Source organism: Pristiophorus japonicus, chromosome 1, assembly GCF_044704955.1.
Source record: "Pristiophorus japonicus isolate sPriJap1 chromosome 1, sPriJap1.hap1, whole genome shotgun sequence".
In the NCBI taxonomy this organism is placed as follows: Eukaryota; Metazoa; Chordata; class Chondrichthyes; family Pristiophoridae; genus Pristiophorus; species Pristiophorus japonicus.
Window position 1 is genome coordinate 503,029,925 of NC_091977.1, and position 19,636 is coordinate 503,049,560.

A 19,636-nucleotide genomic window follows, 5' to 3' on the forward strand; every position below is an offset into this window, starting at 1 on the left:
CAAGTAGGAACAGTGGATTCAGGCTCTGTACTCCTGCATCACGTGCCCGCAAACTCTGTCACCTACTTCCATATTTGTGATGCCATCCAGTCGATTTGCCATCCTTTTCTTTGACCCAACACACCCTTTTGAAAGCCAAGAAAAATTTTCACTACAAATTAACTTTGACAGCCAAGATTCTTATTCCTCTGAACATACGGCCATCTACCTTTAAATTGTCAAATGTTTTTAAATGCATGCTGCTGCCCCTTAAAATTTTTTTAGCAGTGCCAGACATTCTGTGGCTACCTTTGTGAACTCATCGGAAGAGACTAAATTCAGACCAGGAGCTTACCATATATATCAAAGTAGATTTAACCCAGAAGAATGGACAAAACCAGCTGTGCCCAGCATTTAGAGAGAAATATAGAAACATAGAAAATAGGTGCAGAAGTAGGCCATTCGGCCCTTCGAGCCTGCACCACCATTCAATATGATCATGGCTGATCATGCACTTCAGTACCCCATTCCTGCTTTCTCTCCATACCCTTTGATCCCTTTAGCCGTAAGGGCAACATTTAGCTCCCTTTTGAATATATCTAACGAACTGGTCTCAACAACTTTCCATGGTAGAGAATTCCACATGCTCACAACTCTCTGAATGAAGAAGTTTCTCCTCATCTCGGTCCTAAATGGCTTACCCCTTATCCTTAGACTGTGACCCCTGGTTCTGGACTTCCCAACATCAGGAACATTCTTTCTGCATCTAACCTGTCCAATCCCATCAGAATTTTATATGTTTCTATGAGATTCCCTCTCATTCTTCTAAATTCCAATGAATATAAGCCTAGTCGATCCAGTCTTTCTTCATATGTCAAAATGTCACCCCAGGAATCAGTCTGGTGAACCTTCACTGCACTCCCTCAATAGCAAGATTGTCCTTCCTCAGATTAGGAGACCAAAACTATACACAATATTCAAGGTGTGGCCTCACTAATGCCCAGTACAACTCCCTGCTCCGATACTCAAATCCTCTCGCTATGAAGGCCAACGTGCTATTTGCCTTCTTCACCAACTGCTATACCTGTAGGCCAACTTTCAATGACTGATGTACCATGACACCCAGGTCTCACTGCACTTCCCCTTTTAGTAATCTGTCACCATTCAGATAATAATCTGCCTTCCTGTTTTTACCACCAAAGTAGATAACCTCACATTTATCGGCATTATAGCGCATCTGCCATGTATTTGCCCACTCTTCTTGGAAAATCTGCCTTAAAGTGTTCAAGTGAAGATTGACTGATATTGCTGAGGATTCAGTACAGAATAGAGCATGATAAACATTCCAATCAAAGGGCAGTTTCTGAAAAACAATCTTCATGTACAACATATGCAGTGACTTTGACACTGGCCCATAAGAATATATGGCTAGAAAGTGCTTTTGGTGATAAAAGTTTAACGTGTTCATTTGAGTCCCTCTGCAATTTTACCTGAGGCTTCAACCCATTTTAATAAATGGTTCAATGAGTGGGTTAAACTAATGGACATAGAAATGTTGCATGAATATGTTAACCATTCATGACCTGACACTGTCAAAAGTCATTTTTAAATGATACATCTTTTTCTATAGGTGGCAAATTAGTAATGCCCTGATTTCACATTTACTTTGATATGATATTCACAGAGCCATAAATATTAAAAACATAAGAAGCCCACAATTTGCAAAGAAAAAAGGCCATCTGTGCTCCTGTGCAAAAGTCATCTTTCCTTAAGAATAAAGTAATCATGATACTAAAAGGCAGACAATTGGTGTCCTCAAATAATCAGGCCTTCCTCACTTTGCCTTCAAGACTATTTGAAGATTCTTGAAGCTTCGTAAGAACTTAATGGGAACATATCAAGCAGATGTTTAAACGTAGACAGAAAGGCTATCAGGAGAGAAATCACAAGATGTCGCTACTCTGCCAGATCTAATGTATCAGTAATGTATGTCCCAGAGCCCTGTTAAGCAACATCACTCAATATTTCTCCAGCAGGCTCGTTGCAAACCTTTTGCCAGTAATTATTTGACTGCAGCCCGTGAGTTTTCCCAACCATCAGTCATTCCTCAGATTTTGGTATCTGAATCGAGGTCTTCATTAGTTGTATGAATTAAATTAGAAGCAAGGAAAGGCTGATTTAAAAAGCTGTTTAACTGAGCATCTGCATTTTTCAACACGGTTATCAATTAATGGAAGAAACCGTTCTATTCCTCTACCTCTACCAGACATTAATCTAATGTTGTGTCATAAGCTACTTTGGCATAGATTTTGCTCTATGTGGACCCCTACGTTATGCCAGATGTCTTCCAATAAATGGAACATTTCCTACAAAGTAATAGAAAATATAGATATATAATTTACAGAAAAGCAATTAAAGGAGGGACAACATCGGAGAGCTCTCTGTTCTTTTTTTTAAGCTGTTAGCAGATCCTCCATGGAATTGCTCACACTGATAATGCACTCTTTTTTTAAACAAGAAGATTATACCATGAGAGATAACCAAATGCATGTCAGAAAAATACATATGGAAGATGCCTATAAAGGTAGGCAGAAAAGGACCAGGAGAGAGGTCAGAGCCAAAGATATATAGAGCATAGGCTGGAAAATAGAGTTGGTAGGGTTTAGTGAAGCCAAGAAAGGATTTATAAATGAAGAAAATAATCCCAAATTCATAGTCAATTTAATGCTTTGGGAGCCAGGGAGAACATAAGAACATAAGAAATAGGAGCAGGAGTAGGCCATACTGCCCCTCGAACCTACTCCACCATTTAATACGATCATGGCTGATCCGATTATGGACTCGGGTCCACTTCCCTGCCCGCTCCCCATAACCCCTTATTCGCCTATTGGTTAAGAAACTGTCTGTCTCTGTCTTAAATTTAATCAATGACCCAGCTTCCACAGTTCCCCGAGGAAGCGAATTCTACAGATTTACAACCTTTTGAGAGAAGAAATTCCTCCTCAGGTTTAAATGGGCAGCCCTTTATTCTAAAATTATGCCCCCTAGTTCTAGTCTCCCCTATCAGTGGACACATCCTCTCTGCATCCACCTCGTCAAGTCCCCTCATAATCTTACGTTTCGATAAGATTCTGAATTCCAATGAGTCAAGACCCAACCTCCTCAACCTTTCCTCATAAGTCAACCCCCTCATCTCTGGAATCAACCTAGTGAACCTTCTCTGAACTGCCTCCAAAGCAAGTATAACCTTTCTTAAATATGGAAACCAAACCGTACGCAGTATTCCAAGTGTGGCCTCACCAATACCCAGTATAACTGTAGCAAGAATTCCTTGCTTTTATACTCCATCCCCTTGAAATAAAGGCCAAGATTCCATTAGCCTTCCTGATCATTTGCTGTACCTGCATACTAACCTTTTGTGTTTCATGCATAAGTACCCCCAGGCTTCGCTGTACTGCAGCACATTGCAATCTTTCTCCATTGAAATAATACCTTGCTCTTTGATGTTTTCTACCAAAGTGCATGACCTCACACTTTCCAACATTATACTACACCTGCCAAATTTTTGCCCACTCACTTAGCCTGTCAATGTCCTTTTGCAGATTTTTTGTGTCCTCCTCACACATTGCTTTTCCTCCCATCTTTGTATCATCAGAAAACTTGGCCACGTTATACTTGGTCCCTTCTTCCAAGTTATTAATATAGATTGTAAATAGTTGGGGTCTCAGCACGGATCCCTCCGGCACCCAACTAGTTACTGATTGCCAACCCGAGAATGATGGACTCTCTGTTTTCTGTTAGTTAGCCAATCCTCTATCCAACCCCGTGAACTTTTATCTTGTGCAGTAACTTTTTATGTGGCACCTTGTCAAATTCCGTCTGGAAGTCCAAATACACCACATCCACAGGTTCACCTTTATCCATCCTGTTTGTTACATCCTCAAAGAATTCCAGCAAATTTGTCAAACATGACTTCCCTTTCATAAATCCATGCTGGCTCTGCCTGACTGAATCATGCTTTTCCAAATGTCTCGCTACTGCTTCCTTAATAATGGACTCCAGCATTTTCCCAACGACAGATGTTAGGCTAACTGGTCTATAGTTTCCTGCTTTTTGTCTGCCTCCTTTTTTAAACAGGGGCATTACATTTGCAGTTTTCCAATCTGCTGGAACCTCCCCAGAATCCATGGAATTTTGGTAAATTACAACCAATGCATCCACCATCCCTGCCGCTACTTCTCTTAAGACCCTAGGATGCAAGCCATCAGGTCCAGGGGATTTATCTGCCTTTAGAAACATCGAAATTTACAATGCAGTGGGAGGCCAATTTGACCTATTGTGATCCCGCCGGCCCTCCGTCAGCAGCCCTGAAGGTTACATATAAACCTATGAACAATGAACAATGGCGGAAAGGCAAAGAGCACCCAGCCCAACCAGTCCGCCCCACACAACTGTGACACCCCTTACACTGCAACGTTCTACACTCCACTCCAACCGGAGCCATATGATCTCCTGGGAGAAGCAAAAACCAGATAAAATCCCAGGCCAATTTAGGAAGAAAAAGTCTGCGAAAATTCCTCTCCGACCCATCCAGGTGATCAAAACTAGTCCAGGAGATCACCCAGGCCGTATTCAATTCCCTGTAGTACTTACGATTATATCTGCGCTGACCAACAAGAGGCCATCCAGTAATCCCAATTACCAGCTCTACGTCCATAACCCTGCAGGTTACTGCACTTTAAGTGCCCATCCAACCATCTCTTAAAAGTGGTGAGGGTTTCTGCATCCACCACTCTTCCAGGTAGTGAGTTCCAGATCCCCTCAACCCTCTGCGTAAAGAAGCCTCCTTCAAATCCCAGCTAAACCTTCTACCAACCACCTTAAAACTATGCCCCCTCGTAATAGACCCTTCACCAATGGAAATAGGCCCTTGCTATCCACTATGTCCAGGCCACTCAATATTTTGTACACCTCAATGAGGTCTCCTCTGTTTCAATGAGAACAAACCCAGCCAATCCAATGTGTCCTGATAACTAAGATTATCCATTCCAGGCAGCATCCTAGTAAATCTCCTCTGCACCCTCTCTAGTGCAATCATGCCCTTCCTATAATACGGTGACCAGAACTGCACGCAGTACTCCAGCTTGGCCCAACCAAAGTATTATACAATTTAAGCATAACCTCCCTGTTCTTAGATTCGATGCCTCGGTCAAAAAATGCAAGCATTACGTCTGCCTTCTTAACCACCTTATCCACCTGGCCTGCTACTTTCAGGGATTTGTGGACAAGACTCCAAGGTCCCTTTGTTCATCTACACTATTAATTGGCCTACCACTTAATGTGTATACCCTTTCCTTATTAGCCCTCCCAAAATGCCTTACCTCACACTTCTCTGAATTAAATTCCATTTGCCACTGCTGTACCCACCTGAACCAGTAGATTGATATCCCATTATCTTACTGAGTACCACCTCCTTAGTGATTGTGATTGTGTTAAGTTCCTCGCCCCCCCATAGCCCCTTGACTATCCACTGTTGGGATATTTTTAGTGTCCTCTATCGTAAAGACTGATACAAAATATTTTTTCAGAGTTTCTGCCATCTCCATGTTCCCCATCACTAATTCCCTGGTCTTGTCCTCTAAGGGACCAACATTTACTTTAGCCAATCTTTTCCTTTTTATATACTTATAGAAACTCTTGCTCTCTGTTTTTATATTTCATGCTAGTTTAGCAATAACGGTTGATGAGAATGGGGATAATAGGTAAGCGGAACTTAGTGCGGGGCAGGATGGAGGTGATTTTGGGCAATTTGCAGCTTATGTCAGATGGTGGTAGAAATCCAATAAAATGTGGCTAGCGTGTTCTAGTGAAAGTGGGATGATGTAAGGGAAAGGTAGACAGTGCTGCATAGATGGAAATAAGCAATTTGTGATGGCTAGGGTATAGAGTTTGAAGAATATTGACAATATCAAGCAATATTATTCTGAAACCAGGAAATGGTAGGATAGTAGGCCGGGACTGATGATACAGAGACGTGAGTTAAAATCTCACCATTGCAGCGGGGGAATTTAAATTGAGATAGTTAAATAAATCTGGAATAAAAAAGTTAGTATCAGTAATGGTGACCATGGGCCCAAGTTTTCTCCGTCAGTTAAAACACTGCAACTCTGTGAGGTGCTCCGACTTTCTACACTAAAAATGGCACCAAAAACTTACCTAGGTATTCTCCCCGCTCTGCTGTGTGTCCTGGGTCCTGGCACAGTGCTCCTCGTGGAGTGGGGGGGGGAGGGCGGAGCTACAGCCCTGCGCCAAAAACAGTGCCGTCAGCTGCGCGCATGCCCAGTAGGGCGGTCGCGCATGCGCAGTAGCTACTCCCATGATTGAAATGATCACGCCTGCAGAGCGCGTCCCACCCTATCCCAGGCCGAATGGCCTGCAGCACAGGCCGGCCGCTGAGAGCTGGAAGAAACAGGTTGGTGCGGGGAGACTGAGTTTTGATCGGGAGGAGGAGGAGGAGTATTGTGAATGGTAACTTTTATGTGAAGGAAGAGGAGAAATCGCATTAATTTCAAGTGATGAATCAGGAAATTTGAAGTTGCAAGCCTGTGTTTTCTTTTAATGACTAATATTTTAGATGCAATCATGTCAATATACGCTTGTATTTTAAAATAAATATTTTAATATGAAGGTAGTTATAGCAGCTGTATATTAACACTTAAATAATTTGAACAACCTGCCGATTTTTTCCCCCGCTTTTCTCCTTCACCCTCCCCCCATCCTAAAGTGGGAAACCTTCAACCGCAGGCCCGGTAAGGCAGCCGAATCCGACCTCATTGGACTTCCAGAAATGGGGATTTTGACTCTCTCGGCTATGACTGGCCTCAACCCGGCCTCAACCTTCAGCTTTGGTCGTTTTGTCTCTCCAGCGACCTCTGGTTAATGATTTATCCAGTCTGGCACTTAGTTTCTCAGCCGACCAAATCTCGACTTTTGGTTAATGATTTGACCTGCCCCCAACCTCCCCCAGGGGTGAACTCGGGCGTGTCGGCCGATCTCCGAACTCCCTTTGGAGCTAAATGGAGTCGTCTGCGGTCCCTCATGCGAGATTTCAGGCTGCCGTTTTTAAAGCCCGACCAAAAACCCGAAAAATGGGCAAAAAGGGAAAAAATTCCCGCCCGAAAAAGGTTGAGAGTCGGTGGGGCGGCAGCCCTGGTCGGTCACTGCAGACCTTAGTTTCTGCTACTCTTTCATAAGGAAAGAAGAGGGAGCAATGTTTAAACTTATCGCAAACAAATCTCTCAGTTTGTGCTTTAGGCGCAGGGTTCCTTCTATTTTTTATTTGTTAATTGCCGATTACTTTTTGTGCTTTGTTTAGTGCTTGGTGCTTTAAATGTATTTACCTGCGCTGATTTCTGCGCTCACCGCAAGGTTTTTCCTGTGCGGCCACAAGTGGCCACATACGTTGGCCTAAGTTAGTTTGGAGTAACTTTTAACTGTCTAAACTTGCTTAAGTAGCCAAAAGAGGTATAAGTGGCTGGTGACACCCCCTTTTGAAAACAAAAAACGAAACTTAAAAAAAAAACATAACTCACTTACACTGGAGAAAATTAAATGGGCAGAATTGCGATTTTTAAGATACTCCAAAAAAATCTAGTTGCTCCAAAAAAAACGGGGCAACTCCTGGATAAACCTGGGCCCCATGAACCTACCGGATTGTTGTAAAAACCCATCTGGCTCTTTAGGGAAGGAAATCTGGCACCTTTACCCTATATGTGACAGCAATGTGGTTGACTCTAAACTGCCCTCTGAAAAGGCCTAGCCTAGCAAGCTACCCAGCTGTAACAAACCACTATGAAAAACACACCGCATGGACTACAGCTCACTATCACCTTCTCGAGGGCAATTCGGGATGGGCAATAAATGCTGGCCATGCCAGCGATGCCCACATCCCATGAACGAATTAAAAAAAGAAGTATTCATAGCTGTTCCGCATCAGAGTAGATGAAAAAAGGAGTACCAAAAAATACTGGTCTGGACTAAGACATGCAGCCCATGGGACTAGAACACAAGTGAATCCTCAAGTGTCTTCTGAAGTAAATAATGCAGCTAAGTAAAGCAGTAATTATTGCACAAATACCATATCCATTCTTCTTTCAGTAGAAATGTGTGGTATCTCAATCCATGTTCTTTCCATTCCTAATCTAACTGGTTTGGCAGAATCAAACTGGGATTATGGTCTGCCAACATCACGAAGCATTGATTACAGTTTGCATAAAAAAAGACGATAGGTTGTGGCTTGTGTCATGACATAGTGCATGGTCGTTATCCTTTATAGTTGACACTAGTGGAAAAATCAATTCACCTGATTATACATTCAAACTCAGTATTTAGGTTTCCCAGTAAAGCAGCCCAAACTCCCACATCATTCTATAGCTGATTTCCAGTAACGGATTGTCTGTTCAGGTTGCAGGGTGCGCTACAGAATAACACCTACAATATCTGCACACAGTAACGGCTCAACCAGAAGGGGCGACTGACTCACCTCAAACAACTATGGCACCCTCCGTGACTCAGTACTTACACATCAAGCAACATTAAATGTTCATATTATTCTCTTAAAATGTTTAATCATTGGATAGACCCTAGGGCTCACAATATGATATGGAGTTTATACAATGAGCAGGGCAAAGCACAGTCTCATAGCAACATCTATTCCTAAACATTAACAAAATGTTCTGACAGATCATTAAACAACACAAGGACACAGTGAACCGTAAAACCTCTAGTCTATACCCGTTTTCTAAAATGTCTTCATTATACAATTATGGGTCTACTTGAGGAGAAATGCTGCAAGCTTTCATTCAGGATAAGCTGTTAGAAGCCTGCAGCTATTTGACAGTTGGTGTGTTCAGCAATGTCAGACCTGTCAACTTGACTACCATACGTACAGTTGGATGCCCTTAATCAGGTGACATTATGCCGACTATTCATCAATAGATTTGGTGCAGCAGGATGTGTTTCTTTTTCACTAAATGAATTGAAGGTTGCTCTGAGTGCTTACCGTGCAAGTTTAAATGGAAATAAAAATAATTTCTTCCATATATTACTTATCAAATACTAATATAATGGAACATAAAGACTGAATAATCCCTAAATCAATTAAGTCTTGGGTTTCAAGGTGAAGGTTTCCAAATATGTTGACCTTCCAATCCTGCAGAGAAATACATCTGTTCAAACCACCTCTGCTATGTCAAAACATTGTCACCTGATGCTTAATTGCTTGAGGCAAATGACAGGATGTGGGCTTTTTTATGTAGATTGAATACAGTGACTGGAGTTACAGAAATCAAAATTGATAGAGATTGAATATTCTTTGTTTTCTTTCAATGTAAAAGTAATTTAAACATAAATATGGCAGGGGAAATAGTTCATCCAACAAATGAAAGCTTGTACTGTACTTATTATTATTATATAATACAAAAATATAAACTTAAACATTTTCTTTATTAAGTGTCAGCTTGCATCAGCTCTGAGTCAGAGCAGAAGGATTCCTGCACTCCCTCAGCACTGCACAGAGATGTCAACTTTGTTTACGTGTTCAGGTCTCTTGAGTGGGGTAAGTGGGATCCCTGGCAGTTAATCACCCCAGAATGCAGACAGGGGAATCAAAGATCTATAAAGCTACAATCGATAATACCTTACCTCTTGAACAGTGGAGCCTAGCTGGAGGGCTTCTTGAAGGAGGTAGCTCACAATAACCTTAGTTAATTGCAACTTCTTCAAACACTGCTGCTGTGACATATTGAGGTCATTTTAGCACTAGCAATACACCTGCTAGCAGAGATAAAAGGCAAATGCAGGTGAATCCAATGGAGTCGGATTTTATCAGCTAGAAGCTACTGCTGCAGCCTCTGCTCTTCCTCCTCCAGCTCCACATGGATGCTGGATCCATGCCCCATGACTCTTCATCCAGCAATCTGAGCAAAGAAGCCGAACAGTTTGGAAGATTTAAATCAAAATGAAGCAAAAAAAACAACACAATCGCGTCACCAAAAATAGAAACAGTCGTGAAGAAATAAAGAACATGGAAACATCAAAAAAAGCACTACCAGACATCAAATGGAAACAATGGTAAGTCCCTAGCAAAAAAAAACCTAGTAAAATCACACAGCTGACCGAGAAAATCACTCTATCCCCAAATTTCATTGTGCAAGATCCTCACCAAGTTCCTGCATTAGTATTAAGCTAATATCATCGTTTCTCATGATGTTCTCAAATACCAAATATAAAGCAATTAGCAGTCATGCACGCAATCTAAATTATTTTTCAGAGCAGCAGTTCATGTTAAAGGGGAATTTCAGGACTGACATCCAATACATGAGTTTTCGCAATCGTCTGGCTGCTATCCTAACTGTCCCCTTCACAGCCTTGAACTTGTATCGTCCAGCCCTGCTATCTTGGCATCTCTAATAGTAATCTTAGGATATACTCGTTCAATCCCATTGATTTTTTTTTTCTGCGCAGCTGTATTGCAAGATCCTACAAATCCCCAACGTTAGCGTCCTCATCCAGGCCAACATCCCCAGCATTGAAGCACTGACCACATTGAATCAGCTACGCTGGGCAGGCCACATAGTTCGCATGTCAGACATGAAACTCCCAAAGCAAGCGCTCTACTCGGAACTCCTTCATGGCAAACAAGCCAAAGGTGGGCAGAGGAAATGTTACAAGGCACCCTCAAAGCCTCCCTGATAAAGTGCAACATCCCCACTGACACCTGGGTGTCCCTGGCCAAAGACCGCCCTAAATGGAGGAAGTGCATCCAGGAGGGCGCTGAGCACCTCGAATCTCAATGCTGAGAGCATGCAGAATCAAGCACAGGTAGCGGAATGAGCGTGCGGCAAACCAGTCCCACCCACCCCTTCCCTTAACGACTATCTGTCCCACCTGTGACAGAGACTGTGGTTCTCGTATTGGACTGTACAGCCACCTAAGAACTCAAGTTAAGAGTGGAAGCAAGTCTTCCTCGATTCTGAGGGACTGCCTATGATGATGATGATTGCCACTTTTAGATCAATATAAGGAGAATTTCTGTGGTCAGGATATGCCCATGCCGATCAGGCGAGTGGGGAAGGGAATCAGGGGCGCATGTTTCCCTCAGGCCTGTTTCCTGCATGTGCAAAGAGCAGAGTGTGCCATTTTGCAGCCAGTCAGCAAGTTTAGTGCAAATGGTGATTGCACTTTTCGTACAACACCCTCACTAATGATTCATAAATGATCTTCATTACCTGGTGACTAGCACTAGGAGTGCACTGAAAATGTTGAGCGCCTGTTTACAACAGGTGCAGCACAGAAGGGATTTTCAACAATTTTGAAGATTGCACTCTTAAAAGCAAAATAGCAATTTGAACTTTGTTCTGTTGCAATACTCGCTTTTCATTCACTATTTTTGTGTTTTTCCTTTGCATTTGTTATCAGTTTTGGTTGTGGCATGGTTGGACTTTTCAGCAGCTCCCTATTTTCTGTCAGTTGCAATGTATCTTGCAGGAAACAGAACAGTAAAGGTGGGCATACCAATAGATATATGTGGAGGAGGAAGACCTGAGGAGTACTGTGAAGTCCTGTGACTCTGTATTTTAGTAATCCATAGTAATGGAAATGTATTCAACAAAAGATGATGATCATAAAGCAAAATAAGGTTTAACGTCGCAACTTTCTGGAGAGGACACTCCCCATAATTGTCTCCATAACTTGGTCTATCACAATCATGAAAACAACTTGAGATGTAAAATAGTTGGCTGAACAAAAGGGGCAAGGAATTGTGCCAACTTTGGAAACCAGAAAAAATGCCTATTCCCCTTAACATAGTGACTAATGCCTGCTGACAGACCAACTTCACACATCATCAAATCAGTTGACTTGACAGGGCAAGCCACCGTCCAATCATTTAGGCACAGATAGTCCAGCGCAACATCCCTAAATAATAAATCCTGACCCACAAAGGAACATTAAATCAAAAAGCAAAGGAAAGAAGACTGAATCACCAGATAATAGAACACCACCTTCAGATAGAGGGTATATACAACACAATGGCTCAAATTGAATGTATTCATTATCTGATGGCATTTTGTTCACTACGTTGAAAGGTTCAAATATCATCGTACGAAAGTTAAAAATTATTACGTCAGGATCAACAAGGGAAGTCAGTTGGAACTATTTCACCTGAAAGGTAATGGACCTGTGGAATATATCACTAAATAAAGGTTCCTCAATGACTCATTGGCCTAGAAATCTGATTGAGCAGCATTTACTTTTCGACTGTGCATGCTCAGTCCGCACCAGAAGTGCACAACATACCATATTGTCAGTCGATCAGGGTGCCCATTAAAAACAGGCATTAACCTCATTGCTTATACAAATTGTGGACCTAACGTCTGTTTCAGGCCCCTTTGCAAAATTGGATTGTGACTGACCATATCTCCATCCACCTCCACAGCCCTCCCACCCCACACCCTCCAGTGACCGGTGAGCTGTATCCAGTGCCATGACTGGCTCCCACAGCTCCTTGTAACATACTTCATTGACTGTAAAGTGCTTTGGAATGTCCTGAGGTCGTGAAAGGCGCTATATAAATGCAAGTCTTTCACTCTTTTGGCTCTGATGCCCTTTGTGATCTAATAGTTTGACAACGCCATTTCACCAGGAATTTCCTGGAGGCTTCTCCTGTTTACAGGGGCTCCGCTGAGCCTCCATCAAATTTACGGTGGCAGAGCAGGAGAAACCCCTTGAGGAAATTCTCGGCAATTGTGTTTGATATATTGGCTTTCACTTTGAATTCAATCATAAGTGCCAGTGAAGCCAGAATTCTTGTACAATTTTGAAACCATGTTGTGGAGTTTGTTCTTGTGGTCTCCATGGTAACAGATTTGAGAAAAAGAAGGAATTGAGAGATATGGTGAAAATGTGGAATGAAAAAGACTTCTTGGATTTAATAACGTCAAAATAGAATAGAGAGATTGGGAGGAAAAACGATTGAGGCATTGCATTGGTTACCTTCTTTAATAAAAATATTTTGCAATGTTCCATGAATTTGTACATTCTCCAGTGTCTGTGAGAAATATTATGCAAAACATACAGCTGCAGGTTTGACAGTGACTTAATGGTTAAACTGATCTACTATTGATGCATCATTGATCTCAGTTGGGGCATCAAATTAAGATTTTTTTTAATTGGAATTTTCCAAAATAGATACTCAAAATCCAGGATGTCATCAGGAGAGGAGAAGATTGGAGGATTCCTTTAAGAGAAAATGTTAATAGTTTAAAAAGGAAAATCAAAAGTTGTACTCCGAATGGAACTGCATCTCTCCACAGAAATTGCTAAACCTTTGGCCTTATTTATGAGTCTATTTGCATTAAATTCACAGTTTCAAGAGAAACTATTACTTGACAATGGCAGTAAAGTGGCTGGTAATTTTGCAAGATTTCGATTCCCTTTTAAAGCATGTAGTGGGATTGCTTCATTATAACTTTGCTTTCAATTTCAGACAAATGTTTGTCATTTTGAAATATATCAAAGCTCACGGTGAAAAAGATGTATTGTATATAAACAGCCTGATTGCAAAATGTTGCTTATTAAGTAATTTAACGGGATGTATTGGGAGCAACTGTGCAGTTGAGGATGGGAAATAAAAAACAGAAAATGCTGGAAATACTCAGCAGGTCAGGCAGCATCTGTGGAGCTCACGTTTCGGGTCGATGACCTTTCGTCAGAACTGGAAAAAGTTAGAGATGTAAAAGATTTTAAACGAGTGCAGGGGTAGGGAAAGTGGTGAGGGGAGGAATGAACAAAAGGGAAGGTCTGTGATAGGGTGGCAGGCAGGAGTGAGTAAATGACAAAAGGTGTGATAGAGCAAAGCAAAAGGAGATGGTAAAGAGACAAGTAAAGAAACAAAAGGTGAGTCTAGAAGAGATGTAAATGGGAATGGCAGAATCATCAAAGCTGCCATGTGAAAAAATAGCTGCAGAGGTTATGGTCTGAAATTGTTGAACTCGATATTAAGTACAGAAAGCTGTAAAGTACCTAATCAAAAGATGAGGTGCTGTTCCTTGAGCTTTGTTGGAACAGTATAAGAGGCCGAGATCAGAGAGGCCAGAATGGAGTGGAGAATTGAGGATGGCTTTCCCGGTAGATCAAATAAAGAGAGGGGGCAAAATTTATTTCGTGTGATAGAAAGAAGAAATGTAATTTACATAGCACCTTTCATAGCTTTGAACTGAAACTTTGATTTTGAACTATAGTCACAGTTCTTTTAGTGAAATGCAATAGCCAGTCTGCACACAGCAAGGCCCCACAAACAGCAATGAGATAAATAACGAGGTAATTCTTTTGGGGGATTTGTTATTGAGGAATAATGTTGTCCAGGATCTGGAAGAACCTTGGCCCTTAAATTCCAGTCGAGCTCTTCCCGCGGGCAAACGACAGAAAAAGCGAAAAAAGATGCGCACTTACCTGTTGCTGCTGCGCCCATTGGAAATTCAGAGCCTGAGGCCTCTTGTGACTGCGCGTGCACTGGGGACGTGCGCAGGCCGGGAGCTGGAGACAGCAGCCAATCAGGTGTAGTATAGATTCCCATTCATAGTAATAGGAATTCCGTAAGTCCGAAACTCCTATTACTATGAATGAGAAATACCCCCCAAACACCCAAAACACAATAAAAAATAGAAAATAAACTACATATTTAACATTCATTTAAATTAAAGTTGTTCCAAAAAAATATTTTCCTGACTTTTTAAAAAGTTTTTTTAATTAAGCCTTAAAATAAACTTACTGTAGTGGGGAGGGTTTTTAACAATAAAATGTGTTTTTATAACTTTATTTTAAAATGTTTTTGTGTATTTTTAAACACTTGCACCTGTAAAAGTAGGCTATACGCCTGCTTTTTCAGGCGCAAGATTTTAAAGGACATTTGCAGGACAAGATATTCGTAAATATCGGAAATCTTGCCCTGCAAGTGTCCTCGCTCCAGAGATACGGAGGATCCATCAAGCCAGAAACTTGTCAGATCGGAAAAGCCGGTTTTCAGCGCATACACATTGCGTGCTGAAAACCGGCTTTTCCGATGCCTTCCCGGGTCCGTAAAAACTTCGTATGGACCTGGGACATCAGAATTTCAGGGCCATTGTTCTTCTTCAAATCACGCAATACGATCTTTTATGCCGATATGAACAGGCCACAGTTTAATGGCTCATCCAAAGGTCAGCACCTCCAGCAATGCAACACTCCCTCAGTATTGTGACCTTGTACTCCATGATGTTGGAGATCTCGGCCTAGAAATTGGATCATGCTGCACGCGTTCTACAGGTGTAAAATGGGCCCCTCCGGGTCCAAGGTGGCTAGTCATTTTAATGGTGATATTTATTTAATGCTGTGACTGAGGCACATGATTTGGTGCAACATGGCATCCCTTAATGAACTCTGCAACCTTTCTACATTAATCCGAATGTGATTAACTGTCCGAGTATTGCAAATTTGTATTAAACATCCCAGAGGCTGTAAGAACATAATAACATAATAATTAGGAGCAGGAGTAGAACCTATGGCCCCTCAAGCATACTCTGCCATTCATTAAGATGAATCATCGACCGTAACTCCACTTTCCCAACCGGTCTCCTTATCCCTTGATTCCCCGAGAGTCCAAAAATCTATCAATCTTAGACTTGAATATATTCAAAGACTCAGCATCCACAGCCCTCTGGGCAGAGAGTTCCAAAGATTCACAACCCTCTGTGTGATGAAATTACTTCTCAACTCAGTATTAAAGGAACCAAAATTGCCTCATTTTATGCTCTGATACCATCTCCGGGAGGCGCTAATGGGGCGCGATGGCCTTTCATTCACCCAGGGGCAAATGGCAGTGGCACCTTGGACGAAATTGCCTGAGATGTTTGGGGCAACTTTCTGGTAGCGCCGTGCCCCGCTGTTAGAGCCCCAAACCGGTGAGCAACAGGTGATGACACAATCGCATGAGCGCTGACCCCTTTGCGGCCTGTGGGGGAAATTGCGGGGCACTGACATCCGCCTGGGGTGCCCCTTAAAGGGGAAGCCGTGTGTCCCCCGGGTCACCATTTTATTTTGTCATCCGAATCTTTGGTTGGCCCGACATTTGTGACCCTCGCCTCAACTGGGCTGCCATCATGCAGCGCAGCACTCCCTTTTGGCCCAGCCAATATCCCGGTCGAGCCCTTCCCTGGTGGCGCAGTGACGGCCACCGAAGGGCCTGCAGAGTGCACAGCGGCCCTTCCCTTTAACTGAAGGGAGGGGCATGTAGCGTGTCAGCGGGGTAATTTCAGCCCCAAAATTTCTAAACAAATCAGACTGAAAGTAAGTACTTACCGCAACAAATCATGACCACAGCTATGATGGAGCAATCTTCCTCATCTTTTCTGTTAATGAAATTGCACCCACAGTACAAACAGGACCTGCATCAGCATGTGGTACTAAACACAAATGTTATCTTCAGCTCGACATTACAACTATGACCATAATTCAAAAGTACATCATTGGCTGTAAAACGCTTTGCCACGTCCTGAGGTTGTGAAAGACACTCCATAAATGCAGGTCTTCCTTTTTTCTTTTCGACATCATTTGTTGTCCAAATTGAAACAAACTCAGAACCACATTAACATGAAATAAACCAATCCTGGAATGCTCATTGCCAAATATTTCATAGAGTGGGCGTTAAGTAAACACCAAAAAGGTGCCATTTAGCTTTTAAGTCCAGTAGTATTTTTTATGTAAACAAAGGGTTAACAACTTCTTTTGGGAATATATTTTTTTTAAAGATAGCATGAATTGTTTGAAGCTTTTAACAAATGACTTCTGGTTGTGAAGCCAGTTAATGGAACATGTTATTTTATTGTCCATTATAAAGTGCTGAACCGAAAACAATAAAATACTTTTAGTCACCACGAATCTCTGAGATTTTGCCTTAAAGGCATGGGTATTACATTTGGACAGAATGAAAACCAGTGATTTTACAAGAGCAACTCTTAAATTGCTCTTTGATGTTTTCATTTTTCTCTGCTTTTTCTCCTTTGTTGTCCTAAGATGATTATTTTGGGTCATGAGTTTCACATACTGGCCCCTCGTGCAACAGGCATGGCCTGAGGCAGTGAGAGTGGGCAAGCCACTTGAATTCGAGGGAGGCATCACAACTGAACTCAACCCTGCACTCACACAAATTTTGCATGTTGCATTTTGTAGTAGTAGTTCCTGAATAGTGATTTCTGACTTCCAACCCAGAAACATTCAGGATAACTCTCACATCCCAACAGTGTCCCTCACTGAAATGAGCAAATATGGCAAATAGGCTACCAGGTACCCGGCTTGGAATTTACCTGAGATCTTCTGGTAGTATGGCTTGATTTTATACCAGGCATTGCCTTTATAATGGGACTGTAACTTTGGCTCCGATTTTAGTTGCGCAACGTGCTGGGAGCGGGGAGTTCCCATAACGCGCAGGAAACCCAGAAGTAAATGCAGCGTGTCTATCAGTGGCTTTTTAACTCAACCACCTCATTATAATTTTACTTCTGGGGGTTTCCTGTTCAATCAGCAGCAGTGGGCCTGCAGTTATTAATACAATTGCAGATAGATTGGAGGAGTCCAACTCAAACAGTAGGCTAACAATTCAGGGCTAAAAGTTCAAGGTATTACTGCTGGTCATTACCATCTGATTCAGGGAGTAAATTGGTGGCCACTGTACTTTTGCCAGCTCTCGGCGAGTCCCACGATGGCCACCATTTTCGGGGGTCAAGAAGTTTCATAAATACTTGTTTGGTCATAAGTTTACCACAGTTACTGACCATAAGCCACTGACAGCAATCCTCCATCCAAAGTTCCCAGTTCCAACCTCAGTTGCAGCCCGAATGCAGAGATGGGCTTTGATTTTGTCAGCATATATATATGACATTGAGTACAATGAGCTTATCACAGTAATGCTGATGCTATGTCCAGGTTGCCATCTCTATCACAAGTTACACCCAATAGGGAAAAAGTGCTCTATTTTTCATACATTGATGAGCTGCCAATCACAGCTGAAGAGATTGATAGGGCAACCAAATGTGACCCAGTTATGTCAAAGGTGCATGATTACATAGTAAATGGATGGCCAAACCAGGTATCAGAGGAAGGTACTTCATATTTCATTTGTAGGAATGCATTGTCAATGGATAAAGTTTGTATCATGTGGGGAGCAAGAGTGGTTATCCCAAATAAGTTCAGGTCCAAATTGTTATGAGATCTTCATGACCAGCACCTGGGAATGTGCTTAACCAAGAGTTTTGCACGCAGCTACTTATGGTGCCAACATGTCAATTGGTGAGCAAGAAACCACCATCAGTACCATTACAGCTATGGAAATGACCTCCCAAGGTGAGGCAAAGGTTACATGTAGATTTTGCTGAGCTAGAAGGACAGCAAATGTTCATCGTGATAGATAGTCATTCGAAGTGGGTAAAGGTGTTTCCGATGCAGAAAATAACAAGTAAAACACTAGACAATTTGCGAAGATTGTTTGCTTCATATTGCCTCCAAGAAGAAATTGTGTCTGATCATGGGCTGCAATTTTGTTCAGAAGAATTTGCACAGTTCATGAGCAGAAACAGTGTGAAAAATACCAAAGCTCTACCATACCACCCTGCTTCAAATGGTGCAGCAGAGTGCACAGTACAAATTCTAAAACGTGCCCTCATCGACCAAATGTTGGATCCAAATCGAAGGAAACTGACAAATTTTCTGATCAGAATACTCCTCATACCACTACTGGGGGAACACCAGGAGAGTTGTTTCTCAAACGACAGCCACAAACCAGGTTCTCATTGTTAAAGCCAAACTTGGCACAGTCAGTAGACGAGAAACAATCAAGGCAGAAAGAGTCATGATAGAGGTAGAATGAAAGACAGAAGTGTGACATTGAATCAGAAGGTTAGATTGAAGAATCATCAACATAAATGGTTGAAGTGGTTACAAGGAAGAGTAGTGAATACATGTAGCCCTCACACATTTTTGGTCAAGATTTTTGGTCATGGAAAGGTTAGCTTTGTTCACATTGATCATATTTTACCTACAGATGTGGAAGGAGTTGAAAGTTGGAATGATTCAATTTATTCTTATGAGTCAGAAAGTCTTGTTACAAGTAGAGTACCAGTAGTAAATTCTACATCAGATGTACTAGAAACAAGTCCAAGAGAAAGTCAGAATTTAAGTCTGAGTCAGGCAGACAAACAGTCTGAAGGTGTAGTGAGTCCAAATGTAGATCAAGGTCAGCCCTTGGAGAAAAACTCTCCTGTGGTGCAGCCTAGAATGAGTCTAAGTCCTACAACAATATTGGAAAGTTTTGTTCAAGAACTAAGGTATCATCTTCAAAACAGAATACCAGTGGTTAAGTTTGATTTGTAAATATGGAAAAATAAGTTTATATCTTTTGTTGTCTATACAATGCAAGTTATATATAATTATTTTATTGTGATCAACCTCTTCAATAAGGAGGGAGAAGTGTAATTGTGCTCCACTTAGTGGACTACTGATGTAATAACAACTACTGATGTAATAACAATAAAAGGTCATGTGGCAAGGTAATGTGATCAGAGTTCTG

General features: G+C 41.8%; 1 long non-coding RNA gene across 1 annotated transcript in view; it reads left to right on the plus strand.

Moving 5' to 3' along the window:
• Positions 1 to 6,360: 6,360 nt before the first annotated feature.
• Positions 6,361 to 19,636, plus strand: part of LOC139260329 (uncharacterized) — a 29,094-nt gene continuing 15,818 nt past the window's right edge. The window contains exon 1 of the long non-coding RNA XR_011592769.1: positions 6,361 to 6,451. This is a non-coding gene — a long non-coding RNA (uncharacterized lncRNA). The remainder of the gene's footprint in view (positions 6,452 to 19,636) is intronic.